We start from the raw sequence: 15140 nt of genomic DNA, 5'->3' as shown, positions 1-15140 counted from the left end.
CCCGAGGCTTTTGGAAAAAAGAATGGCGCCCCCTGATGGAAAGATGGCCCCTCTACAACAGGTCTCCTGCTGTTGTTTTTCTGCCTTAAGGTACATTTGAACCAAGATGTTATCTTTATAGACAAGCAGAGGCTTTGTCAAGACATTAATTTTTTTCAATTAATGCTTTGTGTCAAGCTGACACATATAGAAGGAGCCATCCAGAGGCCCTGGGTTCCGTGAGATTATGCAGAGTTGCTGATAACCAATTCAAAGCAGAGTGACGTCAAAGTCAGAAGCCAGGGGGAAATAAAAGCCATGGATTCCCAAGATGAGAAAGAACCATGTGGCTAAAGGACCGTCAGCAACTGGAGGGTCCGTGTCCTGACGGACAGCCTGTCCTGACAGACACAGACATTCATTCCCAGCATTTCCTCACTTCTGACCTGTTTGAGGTTCTTGGGGCATCTTGCCTGGTTCCCGACAAGGGAGACTTGTACAGAAAGTGTGCTGGTTTGTTTTGTGTTTTATGTCAACCTGACCCAAGCTAAAATCATCTGAAAAGAGGGAGCCTCAATTGAAGAAAAAAAAAAGCCTCCATAAGATTGGGCTGCAGGCAAGCCTGTGGAGCAGTGATTGGTGCAGGAGGGCCCCGGCCATTGTGGGCAGTCCAACCCTGACCTGGTGGTCCTGGGTTCTATAAGTGAGCAGATAGAGCAAGCCAGGAGATGCAAGCCAGTAAGCAGCACCCCTCCATGGCCTCTGCATCAGCTCCTGCCTCTGGATTCCTGCCCAGTGTGAGTTCCTGCCTTGGTTTCCTCAATGGACCGTGACTCGGGGTACATAAGCCAAACAGACCTTTTCCTCCCCCAGGTTGCTTCGGGTCACCACAGCAATTGTAACCCTAAGTCAGAAAGCAAGCACCATTAGAAACAGTTCCTTACTGTGAGCTGTTCGCTCAGTGGGACTTTAGTCTGAAGGGCCTGGAAGAGGGTAGCGGGCTTTCTTGGACACAGAGAGAAACAGGACATTTCCCTTTCCCCAAGGAGAAGTAAGAGACATGAGTATCACTGGACCAGATGCCAGATCTGATCTTGGTCCCAGTCTTTTGCACAGACTCACTTCCTCCTTTCCGCCCTCAGTTTCCTCGGCGTTAAAATACTGGAACCCAGAGCCGGGCAGTGGTGGCGCACGCCTTTAATCCCAGCACTCGGGAGGCAGAGGCAGGCGGATCTCTGGGAGTTCGAGGCCAGCCTGGTCTACAAGAGCTAGTTCCGGGACAGGCACAAAAGCTACAGAGAAACCCTGTCTTGAAAAACAAAATAAATAAATTAATTAATTAATTAATTAAAAAAAATACTGGAACCCAGCAGTTCTCAACCTGGTGTGCACCACATAAGTATGGGCACATGACAGCCCAAGGGCTGCCTCCGGCCAACCGAAACCAAAAGTTGAGGCCAATCTGTGAGGTTCCTTCTTAATGCTCAAAGTATGATAACCCAAACACTCCCCTATGCTGTTGCCAAAGTAATCTCTCTAACACTGTCATGGTGACGGAGGGCCGGGCAGATGGGTGGATGAGCACAGGATGGAGAAAAAGATGGTTCTAAAGTCTCAGATGTAAACCAGAAATTGTGATCACGACTGAGAAGCCAGCAAAAACAGCAACTGGGAAGGAGCACCAGACCCGTGAGGAGGACTGAGGCCTGGCAGACATTTTGTTCTACCTCATCATCTCACTGTGCTGGGCAGTGCCCCTTTCTATATATTTTTGACAGGAGGGAGAAAGAAAAGACTAGAAACTGGTGCCAGGTCAGAGGAGAAACTTGCCTCTCAGAAAGAGAGGTTTGAAACCTGGTTTAAGAGCTCCCTTGGTTGACCACTCTCATCTCTACTCTATGGGACCCCTAGTAATTCTGCTTTTGTTACTGACTTGCATTCTTAACCGGCTACTGAAATTGATGAAAGACAGGTTGGGTATAATACAACTTATGGTCCAGAGATCACAAATCTACAGTCCCCTCAGGTCTGAAGATACGAGTTAACTGTTAGTAACCCAAGACTGAGTTCACTATAGTTACTAAAACGGGGAATGAAGAACTTCCTCCATTTTGCCCTCCACCTCTACCTTGTGCCTTGTATAAGTTATTTCCCATAAAATATTTTAGTCCTCAGGAATGGCTATGGGCAAAAGTAACAGGGTAGCCACCTGGAAAGTTCAGATAACCGTAGAAAGTTCCCACCCGAAGGTCAGCCGATAAGAAAACTAGGCAAGCAACAGGCAAGGTTCAAAAATAAAATTTGTGAAAAGTCCCTAGATACGAGCCAATCAGGTTTGAACCCCAAACCCTGCTAATGTAACTTTTCTGGGTTTTGCCTTTAAACAGTGCTCTCTAGAAGGGTGGGGTACCTCCTGTCACTGCTGGCTTGAACACGTGTACACAGTAAACCTTGCTTTTGTGTTTCAGTGAGCCAGTCTCCCTGGTGGTCTTTTGGGGTCTCCACGGACTGCTCACAACACTGAACTGATGAACTGTGATGCAAGTAAGATCATTCAGCCTGCTTCCTGGTGGAAAGAAGGCCCTGTCTCTGAAAAGCCAGGAACCCCTCCACAGCAGCCCAGGGAAGACCTCACATCCCTTAGACTTCCCTGTGCCCTGCTCTTCCCTCCCTTTGGTTTCAGAAGTTCTCACAAAGCGAATCCCTCTACCCAGTGCTTTGGAATCATCTGACCCCTCCAGACACTGTATGAACCCACATGACACTTGATTTCTGTCTCTCTGATAGCAAATGTATGCACTAATGATTGTAAGAAAAGAATCGAGGCAAAGCAAGAAATAGTGTCATGAGTGTTCACATGGTCTTAGGAAGCAGAGAGCATAGGTGGAGTCAGGGAAGGGCTCAGGGAAGAGCTGTCAGAGCAAGCTCTGCTTTGGAGAAGTGAGCTCACCCAGTAAACAAGGGAAGGCAGGCAGAGGACACAGCTGGGCAGGAAGGCGTCAAAGCTCAGCCTTTGTGGCAGGATCTGACTAAGCCATTCAGTGTGGGAAGAACTCAAGGCTGAGAATGCAGTTAGGATTGGGCAGAGATGAAATAGAGCCAGCAAGTCTGAAGAGCTGAGCTCAACCCTCAAGACCCATGTGCTAGGAGGAGAGAAGGGACTTCATGTTGTCTGACCCCACAGCAAGCCTGGCTGGCATCCACACGGCTGACTGGCTGGCTGGCTCTCTCTCTCTCCTCTCTCCCTTCTCCCTTCCTCCCTACTGCCCTCCCTTTCCTCCTCTACCTCTCCCTACCCCAAAAATGTAAAAATAAAAAGTTAAGTTAATGGACCTGGAGAGACAACTCAGTGGTTAAGAGCAATGACTCTTCTTCCAGAGGACCCAGGTTCAATTCCCAGCACCCACATGGTAATTCACAAATGCCTACAATTCCAGTTCCAGAGGTTCAGTGTCTGAACTTCTGGTGTCTGAAAGTACCACAAACCCATGTAGTACACAGATATACATGCAGATAAAACACGTGTAGCCATAAATTTTTTAAATGAAAAGGGTGTTTTAAAAAATAAAACTAGAATTTACAGAGACTTTTCACCATGTGGCAAGCACTATATTAAGCCATAAGGTCCTGTACAGAGGAAAACACTTTAAGAACTTTAGGAGCAATCAAAAGACTTCAGTGGGGCAGTGATGGCGCACACCTTTAATCCCAGCACTCAGGGAGGCAGAGGCAGGAGGATCTCTGTGAGTTCAAGGCCAGCCTGGGCTACAGAGTGAGTTCCAGGATAGCCAGAGATACACAGAGAAACCAGACTTCATATTTGGACAAAAGGAGTGTGGCATGTGGATTTTATAGGAATAATTCTCAAACCTATAATTATGGATATATGGAGAAAAATAGTGTCTTCTCCCTGCCCATATGGAGCTCAGACGTCACTAGAGCTGCCAGTTGTCACTCAGCATCTATGCATGCTGGGAACTCAGCCTCAAGAAGGAAGGAGGGTGTTGGTGACACGGGGCAGCTGTAGGTACACGTGACACATCCTAGGCGCTGTGAAATCATGGGGTAGCTCTCAGTAGTTAATGCCATTGACATTTAGTGAGTTTCAAAGTATAAGAAAAATAAATCTGTTTAACAAACAAGCACATTGATGGTGAAAAAGTTATTTCTGGATTTCCTACTTACATCCTGTAAACCTACTTAATTATATATGCAATCGAGCCCGCTCACTGTACCTCCTGCCCATGTCCCACAGTCTTTCCTGTCTCTTCCTGGCCCTGAATCTTTCCTACTCTTCTCTCCCATAGACTCCGACTGTGCTTCTAAGCAATCGATTTCCTTTCCTTTTTTTTTTTTTTTTTTTTTTTAATTTTTGAGGCAGAGTCTCACCCTGTGGCCCAGACTGGCCTGGGACTCACACCAAGCCTCCTGTCTCCAGCTTCAGAGTTCTGGGATTACATACCACACCAAGCTTGATTGATATATTACAAAATTTTCTTATAGTTAAAAAATTGTATATTTTATATAGTTGTTCTTTTTAAAGGGACAGGTGTGGCTTTAAATGAATAGAAAGTTTATGATAGAAATAATAAGATAAAAAGGGGTGAATAACTCTGCCCAACCCCATGTCCAAGTAAGACCTTTAGAGACATGCCTTTCTCTGCTAGTATCTGCACGTCACAGCTCAGTTCACCTGTTCAGTACTCCCTGAGCCTCCACAAACCTCAACAAGACGTCTTACCTGCTTCACTTTATCTAGACCAAGGCCGGGAAAGAAAGTGGCCATGACCCTGTTCAGCTCAAGTGAGAGAGGCAGGGAAACCATTTTTTTATCGCTAATGGATAGTAATACTGAAGGAGGAATTTGCCTGAGAAATTGTCTCCTGTTTGGGGGAGAAACTGATGCAAGACAGGTTCGGCTAAAGGCCGAGAACAGAGAGAACAGTAACCGGTGATGGATTTGTTTCGTCTATGCTAGAATGGCCCTGGAGGACCGTTCTTTGTTCACTACTTGGTGGCTAGTCTCAGCTCTGCCCTCCCTGCGATGTCACTATGTGACCACCAGGGGGCGAACAGATACTGCACAGCCTCTTCCACACAGTCTCTAGGGAGCCAAAGTCGCTCACAGAGCACTGGGGCTTTGGAAATCGACAGAAGCTTCTAATCAAACCCCTTTGTTAAAATAGAGAGGAAAACTGAGGCTTAAAGAGGGGAACTACTTTGACAGATCCGTGTAGTGAATCATTTGAACGAGAAACCAGAGCTTTTGACAACTCCGTGTCTACCCATGCCCTGCCGCGCTAAGCATATCCTGTAAGGTAGGGTCTCTCCATATCGCTATGGCTGGTCTGGAACTCACATAGAAACCCTGGCCTCCGCCTTCTGACTGCAGGGATTAAAGATACATACCACTATGCCTGCCTAACATTGGTTTTCATGGTTTCTGTGTTAACAAAAAGACTAGTTTCTCAATTAAGTTATAAGAAAACGAGGCTGGGGGTCTTGTTTTGACCAACAGTGAACAGTTCCAGCACCTACACTGCTGTTTTGCAGACCGCCTGTGCCATACGTGGTTTCGACGATTTCTCCAAGCATCACGGAACTGCCCTGTGGCGATCCAGCCGCCATTCCTGAGTGCATGAGATGGAGGAAGGAGGAGCAGAAGTTCAAAGTCATCCTCTACCATCTAGCAAGTTTGTGGGCACCCTGTCTCAACAAGAAAAAAAAAGTAATGAGAAAATTTAAAAAGTCAGTCTGGTCGAAAACGGAGGGCAGACACGGCTTGATAGGGTTGGACTTGGAAGACCGTAAAAGACGTGACAATTGAGCACACATCAGGTCTGCTCTGGGGAAAGAAAGCCTGAGGGAAATAATTCCAACCAGGAAAGACACAAATACAGAGAAAGGCCACGTACCTAGGAGGCTGAGAATGTGGTATGTCCAAGGGACAGAAAAGGGCCAGGTGCCGCCATGACAAGGGAGAGAGAAAGCGCACGGACAGGCAGAGGCAGCTCATAAGGGGCTTTCAAGCAGTCACCAAGAGGCCAGACTGGATTATAAAAACAATGAGAACTCTTTCTTATATATATAAATAATGTATTCAAATTTATCTTATGTGCATTGGTGGGAAGATGTCAGATCCCCTGGAACTGGAGCTACAAGCAGTTATGAACTTCCATGTGGATGCTGAGAATTGAACCCCGGCCCCTGGAAGAGCAGCCAGTCCCTTAACTGCTGAGCCACCTCTCTAGCCTGCAAAGACTCTTAACCAAGGAGAACACTGAGACTTCTCTGACTTACCTTTACAGATGACAAACTCTAGTAGCCCCACACTCAGAGGGACACAGTGGGGGCCACCATCTGTTTTAGTGACTCATCGCATGGCCCCACCCACTGGCACCCTACCTATTGACAGACCCATTGGCAGAAGCCTGTGACAAACTGCTCTCTTAACGTCCCTGAGTGTGGAGGAGGCTAGAACCAAAGGTCCATTCCCCATGGTGCTTGTTTAATAAGACAGCGGGGTTGGTAAGATTACCAATAGCCCAGGAGACCTGCAAGGTAACAGAGCTTAGGGTCCCTACGAAGGGCAATTTCATTCCATAAAGTCCACTGTGGATATTGTCCCCATTCAGTTTCCTTTTTTGTTGGGTGGTGTTTTGCGGTTAATATAGCCCAGGCTGACTTTGAACTCTCAATGTAGCCAAGGATAAACTTCTGATCCTTCTATCACTTTCAACGATGGCATTACACATACATGTGTTACAATACATGATTTATGCAGTGCTGGGGATCAAAACCAAAGCTTTGTACACACTAGGTAAGCACTCTACATCTCTGGTCCCTTCTGGGTGTGTGTGTGTGTGTGTGTGTGTGTGTGTGTGTGTGTGAATGCAGTTGCCTGAAGAGGCTGAAGGTGTTCAGGCATCTGAACCTGGAGTTACAGGCAGTTGTGAGACACCCCATGAAGGGATGCTGGGAACTGGATCAACAGCTTAGCCACTTCTCCAGTCCCACACCCTCTACCACACTGTGTACAGACTGCCCTGACAAGAGAGGCCCCACCACAGGGGAAGAAAGACTGAGCGATATTTACATGAACAAATAAAGCTCACACGAGTAAATACCGTGTGTTTTGCTATAAGAAGATCCGTGTGCTCATTCATTCACAAAACTTGAGCACTTACGATGCATTGTAACAATTCTGCAAGCATTCATTTAGGTGAACGAACACACTATCTAGAGACTCAGATGAATATATCCTAAAATCATGGCTTCACTGTGTAACCAAACTAGTTTCAAACTTGTGATCCTCCTGCCTCAACTTCCCCTGTCCCTGGGATGACTAACATGCACCACCACATCTGTCCTAATACTGGCTCTAAAATAAACATTTGTTGCACACTCCAGTAACTGAGCTGGGGAATAGTGACAAGTGAACAGAGTTCTCCTCATGCACCAATGCTGAGAACCCCTTTAAATAAGCCCCTCCTTCCACCATTTATGAATTATGAATTGTTTCTAACTTTGAAGAGTCAAAATGAAGAGTTTGTCATTTTTTATTTTGGTCTTTTGAGACGGGGTTTCACTGTGTAGCTTTGGAGCCTGTCCTGTACTATTTCTTAGAGACCAGGCAGGCCTAGAACTCACAGAGATCCACCTGCCTCTGTCTCCCAAATGCTGGGATTAAAGGCGTGCGCAACCACCGCCCGGCTGAATTCACTCTTTTAAAGAAAATAATCAAGTAAAGCAGTGAGCAGGTGTCCCTCTCTATCCATGCAAGATTGGGTCCAGGACCTGCCTGGATTCCAAAATCTGTGGACACTCATGTCCCTTGTATAAAACGTGTTTGTACGGAATCAACACACATCCTGCTGCATGTGTGCACTTACTCACCTCTAGACTGCTTTCACCACGACAGCATAAACACTTGTAAATAATGCTACATGTTAGTGTTTAGGAATGATGGGCATGCTCAGTATACTTCCTTTCTGGATCTCTTATGCCTGAGTTGGTTGAGTTCATAGATGCTAAAGAACTGACCGTACTAGACCAAGGGTTACATTTCTAGATATTTGTAACTGGTCATTAAAAAGTTATTACCAAAAAAAAGTTTGTATAAGATTACAATTAAATAAACTGTATTTAAAATGGAGATAGTAAGGACCAGGGATGTGGTGGTAGAAATGCTTGGTAAAGGTGCGTGAAGCCCTGAGTGCCACCATCGGCTATACAGACAGACAGGAGGTGATATGGCTGGGCAGAGAGAGAAATATAAGGTGGGAGGAGACAGGGTTTAGCCCCTTTTTGACTGAGGAATTAGCAAGGTGACAGTTGGCTGTGGCTTGCTCCTTTCCGCCTGCCTCTGCCTCCCGAGTGCTGGGATTAAAGGCGTGCACCACCACCGCCCAGCTTTGTCTTATCTTTTTTCTCCAAGCCTCTGAGCAAATTTGGGATTTTCTTGTTGTAGCCTCTCTGAAACAGTCTCTAGCAGCAACCCAAACTCCAGAAGCACTTGGGCTCCCAATACCACAGGATTTAGCCACCCTAGACTGGCTCTGCATTCAGGAAGCTTCCTTTACGCGTGTTTTTTCTACACAGTCCCATGTGTGTTTTTCAGATAGCGGGCTCCCAATCCCCTACGGGTTGTGAGCTTCCCCTGAAGCCCCTCCTTGGGCTGCTGCCCCACTGGGTAGCTGCCTTGAAAACCCATTCAGGCTTCTGCGGTTGTTACAACCACACACTCTCAGCTCACGGCTACGCACTAGCAGCTGCAGCTGACCTCAGCCAGGCTGTTCTCTACCTGTGCTCTCTGCTCAGCGGTGCCGTGCCGTTCCTCACATCTCAGCAACGTCCTCGGCAGATTTGTGGAGACAATTGAGAATTCTTAAAGGGGGGAATTTTAAAACAAAAGAGTTTCTTTCACACGTTAAAAAATGGGAAACGCGCGCACACACAAAACTGGGAAACACTATTACGATGGAGGGAGTTAGGTCTCTGTATGGTTACACAACGGATGGTCTAAAATTGGAGCAGTTAAATGAAGGGTTAATCAATTTAACCAGGATTGACATAATGTTAATTATCATTTCATTCATCTTTATTGTTGGTATGATAATTCTTGATTTATCTCTAAAAACGTTGGTTGATATGAATGCCAAGGTACAGGCCTTAGAAAAACTTATTAAAACAGATCATAGAGATGTGCAGATCCAACCAGAGGAATTTAATTTCAGCATTTCATCATAAGGTTAGAGAGGAAGAGCCTAAGGTTTTCAGACAACCAACTTTAATTTATCCTGTCACCTTACATGAACAACTGTTAAATGATAGATATTCCCAAGAGTTAAATGGAATCCTGTGGAAATGTTAGATTTAAGGAGATTCAAGGAAGCAATGGTCTCATATGACTTTGGTGAAGCAATTGTTAAACTCGTGGTCAACTTGTAATAGATTTATCCCTCATGACTTGAGCAACTTGGTTACAGCAGTTTTGGAGTTTAGGTCATTAAAGGCAAAATCAACACCCTTGGAGGAATGGATCTGAGATACAATCAATATTGAATCTCATGACCATGATGATGTTTGCGAAGGAGAGGTAATCCAGAGGCAATTGTGGCAAACACAGTCACTTAAAAGGGGATTGTAAATAGGACATTCCTAAAAACAATGTTTCTTCTACGCATAATTCAAATAGAATGCCTCTCCCTTCTGGGTTCTACAGAAGGTATTGCAAAGGCAGGCTTTGGGCTAACAAATGTAGATCAACAAGGGATAGTCAAGGTAGCCCTTCGCCTTCAGGAAATGCCTTGAGGAGCCTCTCGTAGGCCCTTAAACCAAATTCAGTTAAGTCATTTCCCGTAACCATGGAGGAAATTCTTCCCAGAGCAATTAAAGAACCTAATACCTAATATCCTGCTCTGAATGATAGAAAAGCTATAGAAGAGAGAACAAAATATTCAGGAGAAACCATAAAGCAAATATTTTGGCAAATGAACAAAGAACAAAATTAAAAATATGAAAAAATGATGTTGTTATTAAAGGTCTGGTAGATACAGTTGCAGATGTAACAATAATTGCACCAGAATCTTGGCATCCAAACTGGTCTCTTCAGGTGGTAAATGTTCAGCTTTTAGGGACTGGAACTTAATCTCAGATAAAATAGAGTACAAGATGGATCGAATGTATAAGTCCAGAAAGTCAGAGAGGAACATTAAAACCATATGTGGCTAACATAGCACTGAACTTATGGGGACATGATTTGTTACAATAATGGAATACTCAAATTAACATTTCCCCAGTCATAGAAACAAACCATAAATTAATGTATGTTTCTGGGGAAAAATATTAGAAGGTATTATGAAGAACAGTCACCAACCATTCAGGTTGTACAAGAACAGGGCACAGCAGCTGCTGAACTTTAAAGGCACAAACAGTCCTACCTTTAAAATTGTTGACAGACACAGCTGTATGGGTTCTACAATGGCCTTTAACAACAGAGAAACTGCAGTCATTAGAACAGCTGGTACAGGAGAAGCTAAATGATCAGAATATTGAAGAATCAATGAACCCTTGGAATTCTTTTGCATTTGTTATTAAAAAGAAATCTAGAAAACAGAGAATGGTAACAGATCTAAGAGCTGTTAGTAAGGTGGTTAAGCCAATGGACTCGCTACAGTCTGGAATTCCTTTGCCTTCTCTATTGCCTAGAGGATAGCCTCTTATAATTATTGATTTAAAAGGTTGTTTTTTCACTATACAAGAAAAAGATAGAGAAAAATTTTCCTTTACAGTGCCTACTTATAATGATTCTCAGCCTGTTAAGAGATATCAATGGAAGAGTCTCCCACAGGGAATGTTAAATAGCCCAGCCCTGTGCTAATATTTTGTAAGTCAGTCATTGGAAATGATACATAAGCAATTTCCTCAATCTATAATTTATCACTCTATGGATGACCTTTTAGGGACTGATTCAAATGTAGATACTTTAAAAAGAATGTTTGAAGAAGTAAAGAAAATTTTGCCTTGTTTGGAATTGCACCTAAAAGGAAGAGATTCTGTTAATTATTTAGGATATAAAATATATCCACAAAAAATTAGACCCCAAAAGGTACAAATTAGGAGAGATTTATTGCATACTCTTAATGACTTTCAAAGATTGTTAGAGACGTTTATAATCTATGGCCTACTATTGGTTTAATAGCTGACGAACTGAGAAATTTGTTCAAAACCTTAGACAGTGACAAGGACTTAAATAGTCCAAGAGAATTATCAGCTGAAGCTGACAGAGAATTGACTTTGGTGAAAAATAAATTACAGGATACCCATGCGAATTATTTGGATCCAAAGCTTCACTGCATTCTGGTTATTTCACCCTCTAAGCATTCTCCTATGGGATATTAATGCAGAGGAAGATAACATCTTAGAATAAATCTTCGCACCGCACAAACAGAGTTAAAATTAAAAACTCATGTGAAAAAAGTCTCTGAGTTTATTCTGAAAGGAAAAGTGAGACTTCGTCAATTAGCAAACATAGTTACAACAGAAATCACATCACCTGTTACTAATAACGAAATCTACAAATTATGGGCGGAATGTGAACCCTGGCAAAGACTTTAACAACAAATATCCCCAAAATAAGAGAATTCAACTTCTAAAGTGAACTACCTGGATTCTTCCTCACATTGTATGGGGGAAAAACTAATATCTAGAGCCCCTATATTCTATACTGATGTAAATAAAACAGGAAAGGAATGTTAAAATCAGAAGATTTAAGTAAAGTGGAATAAAACCCTTATGATTCTGTTCAAAAGTCAGAATTGTATGTTATTCTCAGTGTACTAATGGATTTTACAGAACTTTATAACATAGTTACCAATTCACAATATGCAGAGAGTTTTGCATATCGAAACTGCTGAATTTATACCAGATGATTCAGAACTGACTTTATTATTTATTCAGTTAGTAGAAATAATCAGGAATAGGAGGCATCCCATATATTTAACAAACTTCTGATCCCATACAGGTTTACCAGGTGCTCTAGCACGAGGTAATGAAGAAATTGATCAACTATTGATAGGAAACGTGCTAGAGGCCTCAGAATTTCATTAAAAGCATCATGTCAATAGCAAAGGTTTTAAAAAAAGACTTTCCCATCATGTGGCAACAAGACAAGGAGATTATAAGAAAATGTTTTACTTGTTCTTTATACAACCAAACACTACTACCTTCAGGAAGTAATCCAAAGGGTACTCAAAGGAATGAAATCTGGCAGATGTATATGTTCCATTTTGTAGAATTTGGAAAACTAAAATATGTACACCACACCATTGATATCTATTCAGGGTTTCAATGGGCAACTGCTTTGAATTTGGGAAAGGTTGATTCCATAATCAAGTGAACGTAACAGACATCTACAGAACATTTCACCCAAACACAATAGAATATACCTTCTTTCCTCACCTCAAGGGACCTTCTTTAAAACTGACAACATATTCGACCACAAAGCAAATCTCCACAGATACAAAAATAAGTGGAACAATCCCTTGTATCTTTTTGCTTGTTTGTTTGTTTTTGTTTTTTTGAGACAGGGTTTCTCTGTAGCTTTGGAGCCTGATCTGTAACTAGCTCTTGTAGACCAGGTTGGCCTCAAACTCACAGAGATCCACCTACCTCTGCCTCCTGAGTGTTGGAATTAAAGGTGTGCACCACCATTGCCCAGCTAAAACCCCCTGTATATTATCACATCACCATGGATTAAAGTTAGGATTCAACAACAACACAAATTACAGAAAGCCTACAAACTCATAGAAGCAACTTGCAACTGAATTATCACTGGGTCAAAGAAGAAATAGAGAAAGAGTTCCTAAAATTCAATGGTAGTGATCCCTACAGCCACAGCACTTAGAGGCAAAGGTAGGAAGATGGTAAGTTAAAATGGGGAGCTAGGGACATGGCTTAGTGGGTAAGAGCCCTTGTTGGGCAGACATGAGGCCCTGACTTCAAATCCCTGGGACTCACAACAAAAAAGCTGTGTGTAGCTGTTAAAGCTTGTAACCCCAGTGATGACAGAGGATCCCTGGAACTAGCTGGGTAAGGTGGAAGTGAGGCAACAGCTGCCCTCTTCTGGCCATAACATGCAAGTGCAGAGGCATGTGCACCAGCATACACAGGTGTGCACACAAGTGCCCAAGTGTGAACACACCAAAAAAACGCACGGCAAAAAGGAACAAGCAGCTTGAGGTCACAGAAACTTCCAGCACCAGGATGCAGACTTTTTTTCCTAGTCACTTAGGGGGCTGAGGCTGGGAGGATCATTGAAGCCAGCTGGGGCAACTTGACAAGCCAGGAGCTAAAACCAGAAAGTGCTGGTCTACTTTGCTCAAGGGCCAAGATTGAGAAGCAAAAGGAAACTGATTTAGCAGAAGGAAAACGCGAACAAAGATACAGAGGCGAGAAAATGCAGGGTCACTTGGGGGGTGCAAGTTGGTTGATAAATGTTTAGAGCTTCTTGTAGCCTAAGACATTAAGATGGGTGCAGAGCTCCCATTACCAAAGACAGAGCAAAGAGGTGCACTTAACCCTCTACCCCGGAGGAAGGAGAGAAGGCCGGTTGTGATGGAGAGAAGTCAAGTCTGAGGGGTACTGGGGTACGTCGGTGTTTGTGTCTTCATTCTCAGAGCCCTGAGAAGGGGACTCCTGGGTCATTGGTTCCTCCCACTGCTCATTGGGGTGAGGAGGTGACAACACAGGGGGACAGGGAGCCCGGATTTATTCCGCCAGTCACTGTCTGAACCTGGAAATCAGATTCTCTGCCAGAGTGGGGTTTGGCCCGCCATCTCTTCTCTTATCTGTTTCCTGGTCTCCCTGAGACTCTGCTAAGAGTTCAAGTAGAACCTCAGGAAGCCAAGGTCCAAAGTTAGGAAGGCTGTGTTTACCCACAGCGCCCCAACAAGATGTGGATGGATGTGGATGGGGCCCGGACCTTGCGTCTGCCCATTTGCTGCGGAGCCTGGGTGCTCTGGTGTGGGCAGAGCTGGTTCTCTTCTCAGGGTCCTATTAGCTCAGGAGCTCATTCAACATGAGGTCTGGAAGCACAGCCTGTCTGGGTTGCTGGGGTTCTGGGTCGGTGTGAACGACAAGGTTCTGGCAACTGGCTGTCACTGACACATGCGGAGAGCGAGCGGTGGGACCTCACTTGTGCAGGCAGAGTTCACCCTGGGCTGCTTGGTAGGTGGCAGCCGGAGTGACTCCATAGGAAAGTCTTGTTGGGCTAGCTCTCAACCAGGGGATGGCGGTTGGGACCACTGCCTGGAGACTGGAGAATCCAGGTACCTGAAATGGTGATGGCATGGCTTTGCTCCCAACTCGGAGTGCTTTGATGCTCCTAATCTCATCTGATACTTTGCAACATTTGCAAGACGATACTGAAGATCTTAAAAGTCACCGAAACCTTCATTTTAGTGCTAGAAAGAAAGTGTCCTTCCCAGGTGGTATGCCCAAAACCACAAACTGTGTTAAGAAAGGCAAGTGTTTCTGCACTCCCCACCAAGCACCCAATCCTGAGTTTTCCCAGACCGGTGCTGTACTCGTCCCCACTCGAACCTCAGCCCACTTCCATCTGAAATGTAACCGGGCTGGGTCCCCTTGCAGGGGAGACAGGGATTAAAACCCAGTGGCCCCTTCCTCCTCCGCAGACCCCTCGTCTCTACTCCGCGCCTCGCCTGGAGCGGAGGTTCGGAGCCCTACGCGAGAGGGGAGGGGGAAAATGGGCTTGTTTCTCGGGTGGCCAATCCACGAGCTCGCGGTGCCTCAGAGGAGGCGCCAGAGCTAGGCCGGCCCGGGGCTGTAGGCTTCCCGCGGCAAAGTACAAATGCACGGCGTCTGGCGCCCGAAGAGTGCACAGCGGCCTCGCTCAGCCTCCCCCGCGCCGCCGCCGAGGGTCCTGCAGTCCCATCGCGCCGCTGGCCAGTGCCAGAGTCCGCACCGCCGCGCCGCCAGCCAGCGCCACCCGAGCACCGAACCCTGAGAGCCACGCGCGCCCCTCAGACCCCGGTTCTCTAGCTAGCACCTTCTCCCTTTCTGCCATAGCTTTTCCCTCCTTCCGGACCTTCCTCTAACTCATCTCCCATCTCTCCATCTCTCTCCCTTTTTCTCCTTGT

Source organism: Microtus oregoni, unplaced genomic scaffold, assembly GCF_018167655.1.
Source record: "Microtus oregoni isolate MIOR12 unplaced genomic scaffold, Mior012 000000F_ref0000247, whole genome shotgun sequence".
NCBI lineage: Eukaryota > Metazoa > Chordata > Mammalia > Rodentia > Cricetidae > Microtus > Microtus oregoni.
Note: the sequence above shows the minus strand (reverse complement) of the source record.